Source organism: Stenella coeruleoalba (assembly GCF_951394435.1).
Source record: "Stenella coeruleoalba genome assembly, chromosome: 4".
Classification (NCBI taxonomy): Eukaryota; Metazoa; Chordata; class Mammalia; order Artiodactyla; family Delphinidae; genus Stenella; species Stenella coeruleoalba.
In genome coordinates, this window is record NC_137149.1 from 131,284,088 (window position 1) to 131,302,708 (window position 18,621).

Consider the following 18,621-nt stretch of genomic DNA (forward strand, 5'->3'; position numbering starts at 1 on the left):
AGAAACAAATGACAAGGAAAACACGATGACCCGGAACACATGGGATGAGGCAAAAGCAGTTCTAAGAGGGAAGTTTATAGCAATACTATCCTACTTCAAGAAACAAGAAATGTCCCAAATAAACAATTTAACCACACATAAAGCAATTAGAGAAAGAAGAACAAAAAAACCCCAAAGTTAGCATAAGGAAAGAAATAATAAGGATCAGATCAGAAATAAATGAAAAAGAAATGAAGGAAACGATAGCAAAGATCAATAAAAGTAAAAGCTGGTTCTTTGAGAAGATAAACAAAATTGATAAACCATTAGCCAGACTCATCAGGAAAAAAAGGGAGAAGACTCAAATCAACAGAATCAGAAATGAAAAAAGGAGAAGTAACAACTGAACTGCAGAAATACAAAGGATCATGAGAGATTCCTACAAGCAACTATATGCCAATAAAATGGACAACCTAGAAGAAATGGACAAACTCTTAGAAAACCACAACCTTCCAAGACTACAAGAAGAAACAGAAAATATAAGCAGATGTATCACAAGCACTGAAATTGAAACTGTGATTAAAAATCTTCCAACAAACAACAGCCCAGGACCTGATGGCTTTACAGGCGAGTTCTATCAAACATTTAGAGAAGAGCTAACACCTATCCTTCTGAAACTCTTCCAAAATATAGCAGAGAGAGGAACACTCCCAAAGTCATTCTACAAGGCCACCATCACCCTGATACCAAAACAAGACAAAGATGTCACAAAAAGAAAACTACAGGCCAATATCACTGATGAACATAGATGCAAAAATCCTCAACAAAATACTAGCAAACAGAATCCAACAGCATATTAAAAGGATCATACACCATGATCAAGGGGAGTTTATTCCAGGAATGCAAGGATTCTTCAATATATGCAAATCAATCAATGTAATACACCATATTAACAAATTGAAGGATAAAAACCATATGATCATCTCAATATATACAGAAAAAGCTTTCAACAAAATTCAACACCCATTTACGATAAAAACTCTCCAGAAAGTAGGCATAGAGGGAACCTACCTCATCATAATAAAAGCCATATATGACAAACCCAAAGCCAACATCTCTCTCAGAGGTGAAAAACTGAAACCATTTCCACTAAGACGAGGAACAAGACAAGGTTGCCCACTCTCACCACTCTTATTCAACATAGGTTTTGAACTTTTAGCCACAGCAATCAGAGTAGAAAAAGAAATAAAAAGAATCCAAATCGGAAAAAAAGAAGTAAAGCTGTCACTGTTTGCACAAGACATGAAACTATACATTGAGAATCCTAAAGATGCTGCCAGAAAACTACTAGAGCTAATCAATGAATTTGGTAAAGTAGCTGGTTACAAAATTAATGCACAGAAACCTCTTTCATTCCTATACACTAATGATGAAAAATCTGAAAGAGAAATTAAGGAAATACTCCCATTTACCACTGCAACAAAAAGAATAAAATACCTTGGAATAAACCTACCTAAGGAGACAAAAGACCTGTATGCAGAAAACTATAAGACACTGATGAAAGAAATTAAAGATGATACAAACAGATGGAGAGATATACCATGTTCTTGGACTGGAAGGATCAACACTGTGAAAATGACAATACTATTCAAAGCAATCTACACTTTCAGTGCAATCCGTATCAAACTACCAATGACATTTTTCACAGAACTAGAACAAAAAATTTCACAATTGTGTGGGAACACAAAAGACCCCGAAGAGCCAAAGCAATCTTCAGAAAGAAAAACGGAGCTGGAGGAGTCAGGCTGATGGACTTCGGACAATACTACAGAGCTACAATAATCAAAACAGTATAGTGCTGCCACAAAAACAGAAATATAGACCAATGGAACAGGATAGAAAGCCCAGTGATAAACCCATGCACATATGGTCACCTTATCTTTGACAAAGGAGGCAAGAATATACAATGGAGAAAAGACAGCCTCTTCAATAAGTGGTGCTGGGAAAACTGGACAGCTACATGTAAAAGAATGAAATTAGAACACTTCCTAACACCATAAACAAAAATAAACTCAAAATGGATTAAAGACTTAACATAAGGCCAGACACTATAAAACTCTTAGAGGAAAACATAGGCAGTACACTCTATGACATAAATCACAGCAAGATCCTTTTTGACCCACCTCCCAGAGAAATGGAAATAAAAACAAAAATAAACAAGTGGGACCCAATGAAACTTAAAATCTTTTGCACAGCAAAGGAAACCATAAACAAGACCAAAAGACAACCCTCAGAATGGGAGAAAATATTTGTAAATGAAGCAACTGACAAAGGATTAATCTCCAAAATATACAAGCAGCTCATGCAGCTCAATATCAGAAAAACAAACAACCCAATCCAAAAATGGGCAGAAGACCTAAATAGACATTTCTCGTAAAGAAGCTATACAGATTGCTAACAAACACATGAAAGGATGGTCAACATCACTAATCATTAGATAAATGCAAACCAAAACTACAATGAGGTATCACCTCACACTGGTCAGAATGGCCATCATCGAAAAAATCTACAAACAGTAAGTGCTCGAGAGGGTGTGGAGATAAGGGAACCCTCCTACACTATTGGTGGGAATGTAAATTGATACAGCCACTATGGAGAAGAGTATGGAGGTTCCTTAAAAAACTAAAAATAGAACTACCATATGACCAAGCAATCCCACTACTGGGCATATACCCTGAGAAAACCAGAATTCAAAAAGAGTCACGTACCACAATGTTCATTGCAGCACTATTTACAATAGCCAGGACATGGAAGCAACCTAAGTGTCCATCGACAGATGAATGGATAAAGAAGATGTGGCATATATATACAACAGAATATTACTCAGTCATAAACGGAAATGAAATTGAGTTATTTGTAGTGAGGTGGATGGACCTCGCATCTGTCATACAGAGTGAAGTAAGTCAGAAAGAGAAAAACAAATACCTTATGCTAGCACTTATACATGGAATCTAAAAAAAAAAAAGAAAAGGTTCTGAAGAACCTAGGGGCAGGACAGGAATAAAGATGCAGATGTAGAGAATGGACTTGAGGACACGGGGAGGGGGAAGGGTAAGCTGGGACAAAGTGAGAGAGTGGCATGGACATATGCTGCATGTTCCAGATGCCTAAATTACTGGTTAATATTACAAAAAATATCACCCTGCCATAATGCCTGTTCCCATTGACTCTAAAACCAACCATAGTGATACATCCAAACATGAGGCTGCTCTGGTACTGCGGCTACCCGGTGAGCACTTCTAGACATGCTTTCCTTTAGACATCACCCCCCAACTTCCTGCTGAATGATGCACAATTCCACAGGGACTGTACCAGTGCTTCTGCTTCCTGCAGCTACCACTGCTCTGCTCCCCAGTACCAACTGAACGGTGACTATTTAGTTCTGGAAGCACTGCTACCATTGTCGCTCAGCGTGGCCCATCAGAACTCCAAACAGGATGGCTGTCGTGTTTCCTGCAAGTCGCCACTCCCTTGCTCAAGTAGAATAGGTTTCCTGCTGACCTTGAATGGCCTGACCTATAAGATACTTATCATCAAGATAACCCAACTACTATAGTGTTCAACTGCCTCAGCAGAAAGAGCTTCCCAAGAGTGTGCCTCACTATTGCCCATTACCCCACTGTGCACCTGCCTCCCGCCCCCAAAGTCTACTGTCATCCAGTAGTTTGTGTAAGACTTTAAAACAATTAAGTCAAAGCATGATGTTCATCTGCGCAAAGTCCCCCACTGGCTCCGCGCATGAGTGGGAATGAAAGCCACTTTCTTATGAAGGTCTGCACAGTCCTGTGGGATCAGGTTTCTTACCGTCCCTCCCAAAGTTCTTCTTGTTTGCTTACTCTGCTCTAATCTCTTTGTCTGAGACCCTGATGCTGAACACACTAACATGCTCCCACCCTGGAGTCTTCACACCAGGCCTGCTCCCTTCCCTCCAATACTCTTCACTTTGATTTTCTGCCTCGCTCATTCCTGTATTTCTTCCAAAAACTTGCTCAGAGGAGACACTCTCACTGAAGCCTACTTTGGCCACTCCACTGACAGCTGCAACCTCTGCCAGCACTCCTTACCCTCTTCTCAGATTTATTCTTTTCACTAGCACTTATCACCTTCTAACGTACCTCATACATTATTTATAGACCGTGTTTATTATCTTCTTCCCATTACAACAAGTTCCATGATGCGAACAGTGATTTTTATCAATTACCTTTTCACTTCTCTATTTTCAGCACTCAGAACAGTGCCCAGTACACAGTACTCATGCAATAAATATGTATTCGTAGAATGGATGCGTGATGCATGATTCTTCAGGAGGTGGCTGAGAAGCAAAGCATGTCCTCTCCCATTTGGCATCAGCAGAGCTTCCTCACTGAATCCTCCAAAGGGAAGCACAGCGCTTTGCATCTTCTCTACCTCAGCAGGGGTCTCCCTAGTCAGTGATTCAACCTCCAAAAGAATTTAGGAAACCTTCATCCCCCTTTCTTTTTGTAAGAGATTTGGGCTGGTGCCAGGGTCCTTTCTGCCACCCAGATCTTTCATAATCTGACTCAGTTAGCACGAAGATTTCTAAGCAAATCAAAACCATGATGCTCTTTTCTAAATTCCTAGTGTTTCTTATATGAACATGGTCCTCCTAAGAACATTAGAGTAATAGTAAGAATAAATGCCTTTCATGGAGCATCCTCTCTGCCAGTTAGTACAGAGTGCTTTATATATTTTCAGTTTAATCCTCAGAACCACCATTTAATGTAGGTGTTACCTCCACTTTCACATAGACATGAGGCTCAGAGAAAGAACATAATATTCCATAGTTTACAAAGCTAAAAATCCCGTAGTTCAAAGATATTTCAGAGACTTTGTGTGTCCCTTTAACCCCCACGAGGACATCTATTCTGAAGACACAAAAGCCTTTTGTCCTCCCTCATTTCTATACTCTAGTAAGTTCACAAGGACTACTGAGACCTAGCTGGTGTCTTCAGCACCTGGAAAATACCTGCTATGTATTTACTGCTACATAAATATTTATTCAATTCAATGAAATCAAACTTCATCCTGTGCAGGAACATTATATTTTGACTGAAAGCAATCCACAAGGTAATTCATTAGATGCCTTAATATATCTTGGAATGATAAATAATTATGGGAAATTTAGGCACACGTCAGTCCCCAAGAAAAAGATTTATATAAACTATTGCAATTTGAGATGTGCTGCCACGTCATACTGACTTTCCGCAAACAGCAAGAACCACAAAGTTCCATATATTTTTATCAGCCGTGGAGCAACAGTCCACAGCAATAGATTAGGAAGTAATATCCCCATGGAAATGGTCAGTATTTCCACGTCTTGTTACTTTGTTACAAATACTCTCTGAAAGAATGAATCTACCCCAGCAAGCATGAATGAAAAATTTATGTTGCCACAGAATCCACTTGAATTATGGGTGACCAAGTGTTGGTGTGGCTGACATCTTTCATACTTATGTCACTTGACAATGAATGTCTTATATAAAATTGTTTTTGTCGTCGTATAGCCATATCAGGCCTATTTACTATATCTTCGCCCCATATTCAGACATATAAGAGGCTCTAAAACGTTCTGAATTTCTAGAATACAACAAAATCCTGGTAAATTCACAGCTATCAATCTTAGTTTAACCACTATAGTGAGTGGAGTGATTTTCATTCTGACCATCTGGAACTATGACTAGGTTTAAAGTGGTTTTTAAGTAAAAATGCCACACTAACTAAAATAATATTTCTAAGACCCATTTTCCATTTGTTTAGAAAACAAATGGACTCAACCTAAAAGGAAAGAGATTATCTGAGCTGCCATTTAATCCCTAACAATTTCATTGTATTACTTATGCTTTTACAGTTCCGACTGGAAACAGTGATTCCCTCTGGGGAATTGTTTCTGCTGGCTGTGGGACCTGGGAAGCCAGAATCCTAGGACTACTCAGCTATGCCAGCATTGTTAGAGAAACACAATGTTTGTTCTAATCTCCCATTTTATATTCTAATCCTCTTTATTTCTTTTGCAAAGACTGCATCCTACTCTCAAAGTGAATCCCATCACTCAAAGGTACCTTCATATAGATGGAATTTTCAAATCTCTAAATGACAAGAGACTGAAAGATAATAGACCAGGAAGCTCAGCTGAGGCAATAATAATATACATTATTAGAGAAACAAAAAATGAATTACCATGCTCATAAACATTCAAAGTAGTGAGGCAAAGTACCTCATCCATCAACTCCAAAGGACCTGAACATGGAGTGTGTTATTGCCCATCATACCAGCATTAGAAAAAAAAATTATTGAACAAAACATCTGAGCAGAACAATTCTAGGTTAACACAGTTAAATGTGATATCCCCAGAAATTAAATTATTTTATTTTCCAACATGTTTTTAAAATCAACTGCTTTTAGAGTTAATTTCAAAAGTCTGAATTTGCAGACCAACATTAACTGGGAGAAGAGGTAACTACTATCTTGACCCAAAACTTCTTGGAAAGTTTAAAGCCAAGAGAGTAAATGCAAAACATAACAAATACTCTTTAAGATGCAAAAACAGCATTATAGCTCCTTATTTGTCCTCGTCTATTTTAAATAAACCAGAGTCAACATGGACAAATTACAGATTAAGTCTGTTTTGCTGACAGTGACAGTGATGCAAGCACGTTCAGATCTCATTCCAGTGAGACACTTGCAGGAAGGACCTGGTCCCTCGCTAACAGAAGCACAGTTTCTTCACATTTAGAATATGAATGTAGTCCTTTCTACTACTAGGTTTTGGGAAATAGAGCATGTCACAAAACTTTTTGGCATTCTAACCAAGAAGCCAGCTTTCAAACAGTGTTTCTTTCTTACAGGTGTTGAAAGGTGCTACGCCCCAAACAGTAAACAGCAGTGATTCATTAGTATAATGGCATAGAAAAACAGATGACCATGAACTGTGGGAATGCATTACTCTACTGCTGGGAGTTGTGGTAATGAATAATCATTTCCACTCAATACTCCTCCCTCCTTTTCATTTTGAGTAGCTTCCCTTTTTGAAGGTAGACGTTATGAGGATGACACTTTGTAAACCAGAATTGGGAAATGATGCCCTTCACCTCTGACTCAGAAAGTTGGTTTAGGAAATTTAACTACCCATACCAATATTTCAAAGTTGAGTTCAAACTTTCATTAACTTTGAGCAATCTGTTTTTGCTAATTCATTTTTACACAGACTATAAAGAACTAAAATTTCCAAAAAAAAAAAAAAAAGTTAAGGCTAGGATGACCAGAGGTCCTTTTCATAAAATATTTTTCCTTAAAAAATACATTTGGGGGCTTCCCTGGTGGCGTAGTGGTTGAGAGTCCGCCTGCCAATGTAGGGGATGCGGGTTCGTGCCCCAGTCCAGGAGGATCCCACATGCCGCGGAGCGGCTGGGCCCATGAGCCATGGCCACTGGGCCTGCGCGTCCGGAGCCTGTGCTCTGGAATGGGAGAGGCCACAGCAGTGAGAGGACAGCATACCGCAAAAAAAAAAAAAAAAAAAAAAAAAATTGGGGTCCAAAGCCCCCAAATGTATTATTTGAATATCAAACTTTCCTTTCCTTCCAAATACATGTGCAGGGATTTCTCTTAATTAATTGGACTAGGTTGGGAGAATTTCTCCTGATCAATGACTTAAAAGATTCTTATAGCAAAGAAAAGGAGGATGAAAGCCAAGACTCTAAGGGATCTCATCAGAGAAAGAGGAGAACCTAATCTATCCAACAACTTTCTCAGAGCCATAGCAAGCACTTATACTTGCATCTCTAAGATTCCTAATTTACAGGTTTTGAGAAGAGCAGCTAGTAGCCCTACTTTCAAGATCTACATCTCCACTCAACGTTCTCATCCAGTAAGCAGGGGTATAAAGAGAGAGGGGATGGCTAGGAAAAATACTGTTTGTGAAAAAGTCAAAGTTTCATTTTTGGCTTGTTTCATTTTAACAGAAAAGTTTGCACCTAGGCCAAAACTGGGAGAAGAATGACAGCTGGGAAGCCAGCTGAGAGGCCTCAGGGAATTAGTGAGACTTGCACTAGATTGAGAGTCAGGAGAGCTGTGTCTTAGCTCTGCCCCAACTGGCTGTATGAACTTGGCAAACCCGTTTAGAGTCCCAGGCCTTCATTCAGATCCTGACATTGAGGGCAGCTGGACAAATGAGCCAGTTCCAGTGAGCTTCTCCATTGCAAATTTCAAGCTAAAGTGGGAACACAGTAACGTCTCTCACTTATCTTCCAGCAAGAAAAGGAGCCAAGAAATCTGTGCTGGGGAAAATGGTCCTAGAGTTTTGTCTTTTCAGTAGCATCACTATATGCCACCACAAGGTCTTTTATACCCTTGGGAAAGAAAAAAGCAGAAAGTTGTGAAGTTGATTCAAATGAAAGTACTTCCTCTGTTAGGTAGAAACACCCAAATAACAGACACATCCTGTGGTTCATAAAAGTAAATTCTATTGTAAAGAATTAAATTAAAACATTCTCTAACACCATACACAAAAATAAACTCAAAATGGACTAAAGTCCTAAGTGTAAGACTGGATACATTAAACTCCTAGAGGAAAACATAGGCAGGACATTCTTTGACATAAATCGCAGCAGTATCTTTTTGGATCTGTCTCCTAGAGTAATAGAAATAAAAACAAAAATAAACAAATGGGACCTAATTAAACTTAAAAGCATTTGAACAGCAAAGGAAACCATAAACAAAATGAAGAGACAACCTACAGAATGGGAGAAAATATTTGCAAATGATGCAACTAATAAGGGATTAATCTCTAAAATATACAAACAGTTCATACAACTCAATAATAATAAAACAAACAGCTCAATCAAAAAATGGGCAGAAGATCTAAATAGACATCTCTCCAAAGAAGACATGGATGGCCAAAAAGCACATGAAAAGATGCTCAACATCACTAATTATTAGAGAAATGCAAATCAAAACTACAATGAGTTATCACCTCACACTGGTCAGAATGGCCATCATAAAAAATCTACAAACAATAAATGCTGGAGAGGGTGTGGAGAAAAGGGAACCCCCTACACTGTTGGTGGGAATGTGAATTGGAACAACCACTATGGAGAACAGTATGGAGGTTCCTTAAAAAACTAAAAATAGAGCTACCATATGATCCAGCAATCCCACTCCTGGGCTTATATCCAGAGAAAATCATAATTCGAAAAGATACATGCACCCCAATGTTTGTTGCAGCACTAATTACAATAGCCAAGACATGGAAGCAACCAAAAAGTCCTTCAACAGATGAATGTATAAAGAAGATGTGGTGTATGTATGTGTATATATATATATATATATATATATATATATATAAAATGAAATATTACTCAACCATAAAAAGAATGAAAAAGTGTCATTTGCAGCAACATGGATGGACCTAGAGTTTATCATACTAAACCGAGTAAGTCACACAGAGAAAGAAATACCATATGATATCACTTATATGTGGAATCTAAAAAAAAAACAAAAACAAATGAACTTATTTCCAAAACAGAAAGAGACTCACAGACATAGGAAACAAACTTACAGTTACCAAAAGGGAAAGGGGGTTGGGGGAAGGGATAAATTAGGAGGTTAGGATTAACATACATACATACTACTATATATAAAATAGATAACCAACAAGCATCTACTGTATAGCACAGGGAACTCTACTCAGTATTTTGTAATAAACTGTAAGGGATAAGAATCAGAAAAAGGATATATATTTATATATATATGTGTGTTTGTGTGTATGTATGTGTGTATATATATATATATGTGTGTGTGTATATATATATGTGTGTATATATATATATATATAAATGAATTGCTGTGCTGTACACCTCAAACTAACACAATATTGTAAATCAACTGTACTTCAATAAAAAACTAAAGAAAATTAAAAAATTAAAAAAGTCAATTCTAATTGAGGATTATACATAAGAATGGCAATCATGATAAACTGGTAAAAGTTAATGATTACTTTTTGAAATAAATTTTTTATTTAAAATACTTTATTTAAAAACTAACAATACATTCCAATTAAATAGTAAAATCAAATTTCAAAATTTATCTTAGACAACTGTCAAATTAACCTCTAAGAGAGCTAAATTGTTAAAACAATAGAGAAATGGAATTTCTAACAATAAAGAGTTAATTTTTTTTTAATTTAAAATAGCTGAAGGATGTAGAATAGGCTGTGTAAGCTTAGTTGGCCCTACAGTAAGTAAATGATTACTTTGAGCGATACCCAGTTTTTTCAGTTTTCCTAAAAGCTTGATAAATTATAACATAGTTTTAATGGCAATGTTAAACAATATAGCCAAGAGCACTATCATAATATCCAACATGTTCTGGGTCATTACCATGTGCCTGAGGTGTTAAAAACACTGTTTAATTTATTCTTGATAATAACTAATATATAACAAATAGGTAATATCACTGTTTTAATTTTACAGGTGAGGAACAAGAGTCACAGATCAGAAGGAATTTGTTGAGGTTGTACAGTGTCCAAGGTTGTACAGTCACTAGCAAGAGAGCTGGCACCTGAACTGAGCCATGGCCTGTCCTCTCAGAAATGATGCTCCAATGCCTCCCTGCTTGTGTTCAACTCGTCTCATTCAAGAGATGTAGTTCTGTTTTTCAAGAAAAGGAAACAATCATGCCCATTTTAAGAAAAATCATCCTTATTCTATAAACTTGTTTCATAAGCTATTCAAGACCATCTCCCCCAGGCGAAGCTATCCAAATGAAACAGTAAAAGTTACTATTTGCAAGGGAATAGCCAGTTTTATAAGAGCAAGGATAATCAACCTATCAGATTTCTCCTTGGAAAATTTTTCAAAATATTTCACCAAACCTGGACAGTTAAAATTTCATTCATTTCTTGTAAGATAGTAGAAAATGACAGTGATAGTAAAAGTGACAGTGTTCTGAAAAGTTTAAAAAAATGGTTAAATATCATTTTTGTTTATTCTCGTGTGCAGTTTACGTTCAGGGCTCAGAACAATGTTGTGTGTAGTCTCTACAGTCCTTTTATGAAACTAACCGCATGCAGACCCAGATTCATCCCAAATTTTATTTGGGCCATTAGTTCATACTCCTTTTTTGATAATTCTCTTAGAAAATAATTTCTCTCTCTTGCACACATTTCCCACCTCATTAAGGACCAACTGTAGCCATTAAAACAGCCCTCTGCCCTTAGTCATGCTGCTAACCACATGAATGACACTAGGAGTTTAAAATAAAGTATACTTTTTTTTTTTTTTTTTTTTTTTTTTGCGGTACACGGGCCTCTCACTGTTGTTGCCTCTCCCGTTCTGGAGCACAGGCTCCAGACACGCAGGCTCAGTGGCCATGACTCACGGGCCTAGCTGCTCCGCGGCATGTGGGATCCTCCCGGACCGGGGCACGAACCCGTGTCCCCTGCATCGGCAGGCGGACTCTCAACCACTGCGCCACCAGGGAAGCCCTAAGATAAAGTATACTTTTAAAGAATGGAGGATTTAAAATACTTTTGATCCTCAGATTTGGTGTGTTCAGCATTGCGGTCTATGCAACACAAACTTATTAGCTGAGGAAATGAAGATATTTGAGCATTTGTTTCCATTCTTTGAGGTTAAAATTAGAAAAAGAACTGCAATAACTCTGTAGGTACTATCAGATTAAAGTAAACACATGTCACTAATATGAAAAACAATTCAATACCTTAAGCAAAATAATGAAAGTAGAACGGGACTTGAATTCACAATATATTAGTTTTAAAGAGAAAGTATGATACAATAGAAAGAACATGAGCTTTGGAACACAAGCCTGGTCTGAGCTGAAAAAACCCTCACCTGAACACCTACTAATCTGTTATCTTAATGAAGTTACTTAACCCTTCCAAGCCTTAGCTTCCACAGCTGCAAAATGGGATCCATACTATTTAACTTGCAGCATTTTTATGGAAATTAGAGATATTGCATGTAAAACAATAGCTAATAAGTCATTTATCATTTTCGTTACTTGTGCCTCTTCAAAACTAATATGGTTAATGTCCAAAGACATAACCTGTTATGGACCTACTTTGCAAATTCTAAAATGCTAGCAATGATAGCAGCATAAGATTGCCCTTGGCTGGAGTTTTAGCTGCTATTACATGAGACACATGATTAGGTCTAAAGTGCTTTCCTTTGGGAGAAATATTTATGGCTGGGCTGCTTTCAAAATCCTTGGTTTCTCTCTCACTGGTAGCTTTTTCAAATTTTCCTAATTTCCAAAATATGTGAATCTTTGATAACTAACCACCTGTTCCATGTGATGGTGAATATTTCCAAGAGGAAATTAAAATTTCCATGAGCGAGAAAAAGTGAAAAATCTGGCAAGTGGGCTGTGTAAAATGGACCTCCAGAATTGGATAGACTGCCCACTCAGTCCGCCCGACACTGGTCCTGACCTCCTCACCTGCAGGGCTATCCATAGAATGTACATACAGCATGGGTGGGGAGAGGGAAAGGCATGAGCCTCACATGCAGTTCACATGCCAGTGAGTAGAAATGGGGGAGATATGCATAAACAATTCCTGCTATCAAACTCACCCAACAAATTAAGTGATTAAATCATCCTCTATAAAGAAAAACGTATGAGGGAGTGGAGAGAGACCAGGAGAATTCCACTGTTAAAGATCTCTCCACATTAAAGGAGACCATCAAGGGTAGGAAAGAAATACTCCCTCACCAAAAACTGACATACGTACAAACCCCTGACTGGGACACATACTTTAGTTAATGAACATAGACAAGTTACCAAAAAAAATTACCTATTCAACTCCCAAATTTGCAAGCTATGAGAAACAAATTTACCCAGTATGGTCGACAACTGACGTGGTTAGAATTAACCATTAACAGTAATCGCCATCATGATAATCACACTTCCAGACACTGAGTCAGGCGTTGACCTGTATCCTCTATCTATATTACTTAGTAAAATATCTCAGAGCAGGTATTATTTTTCTCATGTAATCTCTCACAGCGTTTAAATAATTCACATAAAAGCACACAACTTTTTAGTTTATAGTAGAGCCAGAATTTAAGTATAATCTGTCAAAACAAAGCCTGTGTTCTAAACATCAGGCATATATACAAGCTTTGTGTTGTAACAGTACAAACTCCTGTATCATTGTTCCACTTCTCCAGGATGAGATACAAAATGAGGTCACAAGTGTTCTGATGTTGAATTTATAAAAACTCTGCCTTATATGCCCAACCTGGCAGGAAGAACAACCTTTTGCTGAGTTCCTCTCCAAGGATTCATAAAGACACCCCTCCTCCCCAATTAATCATTCGAACATATTCTTCTAGGGCTTATTACCTATTGCACTAAATCAGATGTACCCATTGCGACCATTCTCTGTCAGACCTGACATTTAGACCGGTGCCCCCTGCTGGCCGGCCTGCCTCAGTTTCTCACAATGGAGCTCTACTACTTGTAAGGAGTAGGGCTGGTGTCATTGCTAAACCTAGGACAGTCCAGCAGTTTGGTGTGAGGCCCTTTCAGTGCAACTGCTGGTCTTGCAGTGTTCTCTCAGGTGCTAAGGAGGATACACCACTCTTCAATTTTATGCTCAGCAACAAGTGTCCCATAGATCTAGCCCCAGAGTTACAGTCTTTATAACTTGAATTTTTACTTACTTATTTGCATGGTTCCTCCTTAGCACATTAGGTGGCCAGCAGGACAGTGGGTCAAAGCAGGTAACCACTATAAACACCTAAGACACCTTCAGCATTCCAACTTTCAGTTCAGGCACCAGTCCAGTGTTCCTCTGTCTTATTACTTTCTTCACCATACAACTTTGTTAAAAGACTCCTGATCTATACAAAACTTTTTGATAACTTTTCACTTTACAACAAAGTACTTCAGGTCTTGACCCCTTCCTGTCCCAAAGACCTCTATGCTCATAAAACAAAGCTTTGTGGCTTTTCACCAAGAACTACCAGCTCCCCATAGCAATGAGCAGGAAGAAAGGGCATCGGGTCACCTCTCCATGCTGATTTACTAAATATATTCAAATACACTCTCGCTAAAAAAAAAAACAACTCTTTCCTTCACACTTCCTTTCATCTCCCTAATAGGGCATAACTCCAAAGTGCACACCCTGTCTTACCTAAGCACAATCTACATAATTTTTTCTCAGATACCATATACATGGTATATATCATCAATGTACAAGTTTGTATTGATCCTCATTTTTCCATCTAGTTTGAGAAATAATATGTTTTCTCTAAAATTAATTCTACTATCCAGGTCCTACTCTTTCCTTACTGCTGAGGGAACTCATTTGCAAGCTACTTTCTCTAAGTGAAACTTCTAAGGCCAAGAATGGCTTTCTTCTCACAAAATCTAATATTCTTTCCTCAGTACCTGTTCTTCTGTTCTTCCTTATAATAAACTAATGTCTGTGCTTGATCCTCCATCTTTTCTTGCGGCCTGAAACTTTGCCATTTGCTCTTATTTTTCTGTGCTATTTATTATTTCCATGAGAAACGTCACCCACATTCACAGGTGGAATGATGCCTGATTCTCAAATCTCTATCTTAAGCTCCGATTTCTATGTGAAATTTGAGCCTTCCCCCCACCCCCAGCATCCATCTCACACATGAATGCCCCAAACTATGAACCTACTATGTCTAAATTGGATTTACAATTCTGTTCCCATTCCACAGCCCAAACTGCTCATTTCAGAGATGGATATTAAAAATCCTAGATTTATTTTTGATTCTTATCTTCTTTTCATTTCTTATATCCAATCAGTCATCAAATTCTGAAAACATACCCATCAAAATGTCTAAGATGTGTCCTTTAATTTTAACCGAAACTCTCATAGCTTCTTGTCTGAGTTTTTGCCATGGCTTCTCAACTGGTCAAAGAAGGCTCTCTTTCCTTCTATGTCCTGAATACTGTGTTCAGTTTACTTTTCTAATATATATGACAGTCCTATTTGCATCAGTTATATTGTAAAATCAAATCAAATTTCTCATTCTGGCTTTTTAAATTATGAAAAAAGCAGTTTCACTTACTTCTCCAAACTTTCATTGTTTTGAAATATAATATTCTCTCCAGTTATGTTTTCTCACCACTTCCCCCCAATTTTTTTCCAATATTCCCCTCCTACCACCATCATACACAAACATCCCATGCTCAGTGCTGTCTTCAAGTTTTTTATAATTTTTTTCTTCAGACTAAAATCACATATCAAAATCCAATCCAAAACAAATATCTCTGGCTTGAAACCATTTTCACCTCTATTGCTTCACTTTCTTCCTAGTTTGTTTAACAGCTGTTAGCCATACTTTAAACTTTGTACCCATCCCAGGGATGGTTATACCCTGAAAACAATAAAACTATGAGTGTTTCTTCTCAATTTAAAATATTTAGATAACTATACACTTAGTTTGCAGTCTTCCCTATTTAAAATTATATTTTAGTTATTCAGATGAAATTATGAAAATTACTTCATTTAGGCACCATTAGGATTCATTCATCTCTCTTTAACTTGTTGACACTAAAGCATTCTGCTTAACTATAATGGCAGTCACTGGGAAGAGGAAAAGCAAAGCATGAAATGAGATAGTATATAGTAAATACTTTGAATCATAAAGCTCAAAATCAATAGGGCTACATTTAAATACATAGGACCACAGAATTTTAGAGACTGAAGGGAAGGCAATTCAGCAGGAATTCCTTGAGCATGTGCTATGTGCAGTAGTCTAAAACTTTTAATGAGACACAGCCCTTGGCTTTGTGGAGTGGGTAGTTAAATAAGGGGATTTATTTTTTTTGCAATGACACATCATCAATATTTTAAAAGTTATCTAAAACTTGAAATAAGTCAAGTAATGGTAGCATACCCTTTTAATGTCATACTGAAACATTTTTTTTAAAAGGCCCAACCAAGGACTATTAGGTTATCTAGGCGAATGTATCTTTGTTTAAATTGCTATTTATATATGGATAAAAATTCAGCTATTGTGAAGCATAAAACAAAGAATGTTGCTAATATCCAGTTCTACAAGGAGTAAGTCATTAGTCACAGCAGTCGCTGACCTACAGTACACCCGAAAGGAATTCAGGGTGGAGAGCAGAATGATGCACTCTGTGCTTTGGGGAAACAAGCAAAATAGGCCCTCAGATAGTTATATTTCAAAAAAAAAAAATTACATGAACCCAGATTCTTGCATCTTCCTATTAGAAAAAAAAATTCATTAACTGAAAGCATTAACTAAGATATCTGCTCTTCTAACTAGCAGTAACCTTCTACTGCAATGTATGTTGGATGGCACATATTCCTTAGCCAAAATCACATATATACTGTCCGCCCCCTACCTCTTCAGAGCAGTTTCTCAGAGCTATCTGAGAGGCTGTCTCCCAGGCTATAGTCCTCAGTAAGACACTTAAAACTCAACTTACAGATCTTATATTGTGCATTTTTCTTTCAGCTGACAGAAATTACATGATTTCTGTTCAGTAGAAAAGATAATCCGAAAGGTTAGTGTTATAGTCCCACAGGATATTAGCAGTTTTTTATAGCTAACTTAGATATCTTATTTTAATTTAGTCTTTAAATGCTTTTGTGACAAATTATTTCAATGAAAAAATACATGTTCATTCTCTATCTGCATCAGTGAGAACTAAAACAAACATAATTTTCAGTCCTTTTGTTAAACACAAGGATGAGGCATACTTTTCTGTCCCTATACTAAACAACACTGAGACCAAGTTAAAAACAATTATCTGCCCGCTCAATGAAATGTATTTGTTCTTATAAGCCAATGAAAAGAGCATACATATTAAGACTAGTGTTATAGTTTGCTTATCAAGATTTGCTTCAAAACCTTGCTTTGCTATCCTCACCAATACAAAGTTATTACATGTAAACTCTGACCAGTCCCTAAAATCACCCTACTCAAAATCTAAAACCCTAAAAATATTCTTAATTTCCCCCATTTTTACTTTATTTATTTATTTTTTTGCGTTACGTGGGCCTCTCACTGCTGTGGCCTCTCCCGTTGTGGAGCACAGGCTCCAGACGCGCAGGCTCAGCGGCCATGGCTCACGGGGCCAGCCGCTCCGCGGCACGTGGGATTTTCCCGGACCAGGGCACAAACCCGTGTCCCCTGCATCGGCAGGCGGACTCTCAACCACTGCGCCACCACGGAAGCCAGTTTCTCCCATTTTTAGATCCCACTGTTGAATTCTTCAAAATATCACCAGAGTTTCGGGAGAAGATGGCGGAAGAGTAAGACGCGGAGATCACCTTCCTCTCCACAGATACGTCAGAAATATATCTACACGTGGAACTGCTCCTATAGAACACCTAATGAACGCTGGCACAAGACCTCGGACCTCCCAAAAGGCAAGAAACTCCCCAAGTACCTCGGAGACTGCGGGTGGCGGAGGGGGAAAGCTTTGGAGCCGCAAAGGAGAGCAAAGCAGAGAGCTTCCCGCACAAAAAGGATCAGGGCCGACCAGTACTCACCAGGCCGAGAGGCTTGTCTGCTCCCCCGCCAGGGCGGGCGGGGCTGGGAACTGAGGCTCAGGCTTCGGTCGGAGCGCCGGCAGAGGACTGGAGTTGGCACTGGAGTTGGCGGCGTGAACACAGCATGCAGGGTGTTAATACACCACGGCTAGCCGGGAGGGACTCCGGGGAACAGTCTGGACCTGCCGAAGAGGCAACAGACTTTTTCTTGCCTCTTTGTTTCCTGGTGTGCGAGGAGAGGGGATTCAGAGCGCCGCTTAAAGGAGACGGGCGCAGGCTGCGGCTATCAGCGCGGACCCCAGAGACGGGCATGAGACGCTAAGGCTGCTGCTGCCGCCACCAAGAAGCCTGTGTGCGAGCACAGGTCACTTTCCACACCTCCGCTCCCGGGAGCCTGTGCAGCCCGCCACTTCCCCGGGAGAATGCCCGGCGCGCCTCAGGCTGGTGCAAAGTTACGCCGGCCTCTGCCGCCGCAGGCCCGCCCCGCACGCCGTGCCCCTCCCTCCCCCGCCCCCAGCCTAAGTGAGCCACAGCTGCGGAATCAGCATCAGCTGCTCCTTTAACCCCATCCCGTCTGAGCAAAGAACAGATTCCCTCAGGCGACCTACACGCAGAGGCGGGGCCAAATCCAAAGCTCAGCCCTAGGAGCTGTGCGAACAAAGGAGAGAAAGGGAAATCTCTCCCAGCAGCCTCAGGCGCAGCGGATTAAATCTCCACAATCAACTTGATATACGCTGCATCTGTGGAATACCTGAATTGACAACGAATCATCCCAAATTGAGGAGGTGGACTTTGGGAGCAAGATATATTATTTTTTCCCCTTTTCCTCTTTTTGTGAGTGTATGTGTATGCTTCTGTGTGAGATTTTGTGTGTATAGCTTTGCTTTCACCATTTGCCCTAGGGTTCTGACCATCTGGGTTTTTTTTTCTTTTTTTTTTTTTACTTTTTAAAAATTTTCTTCTTAATAATTACTCTTTAATAACTTTATTTTCTCTTAAATTTATTTTATCCTTTCTTTCTTTCCTTCTATTTTTTT

General features: G+C 38.7%; 1 protein-coding gene across 3 annotated transcripts in view; it reads right to left on the reverse strand.

Annotated features, from left to right (window-relative positions):
- BANK1 (B cell scaffold protein with ankyrin repeats 1) overlaps nucleotides 1–18,035 on the reverse strand; it is a 417,427-nt gene extending 399,392 nt beyond the window's left edge. For all 3 annotated transcript variants that reach the window (XM_079920999.1, XM_079920998.1, XM_079920995.1), the window contains exon 1: nucleotides 17,585–18,035. The gene's annotated coding sequence lies outside the window, so the exon portion shown is untranslated. The remainder of the gene's footprint in view (nucleotides 1–17,584) is intronic.
- Between the last annotated feature and the right edge of the window lie 586 nt (nucleotides 18,036–18,621).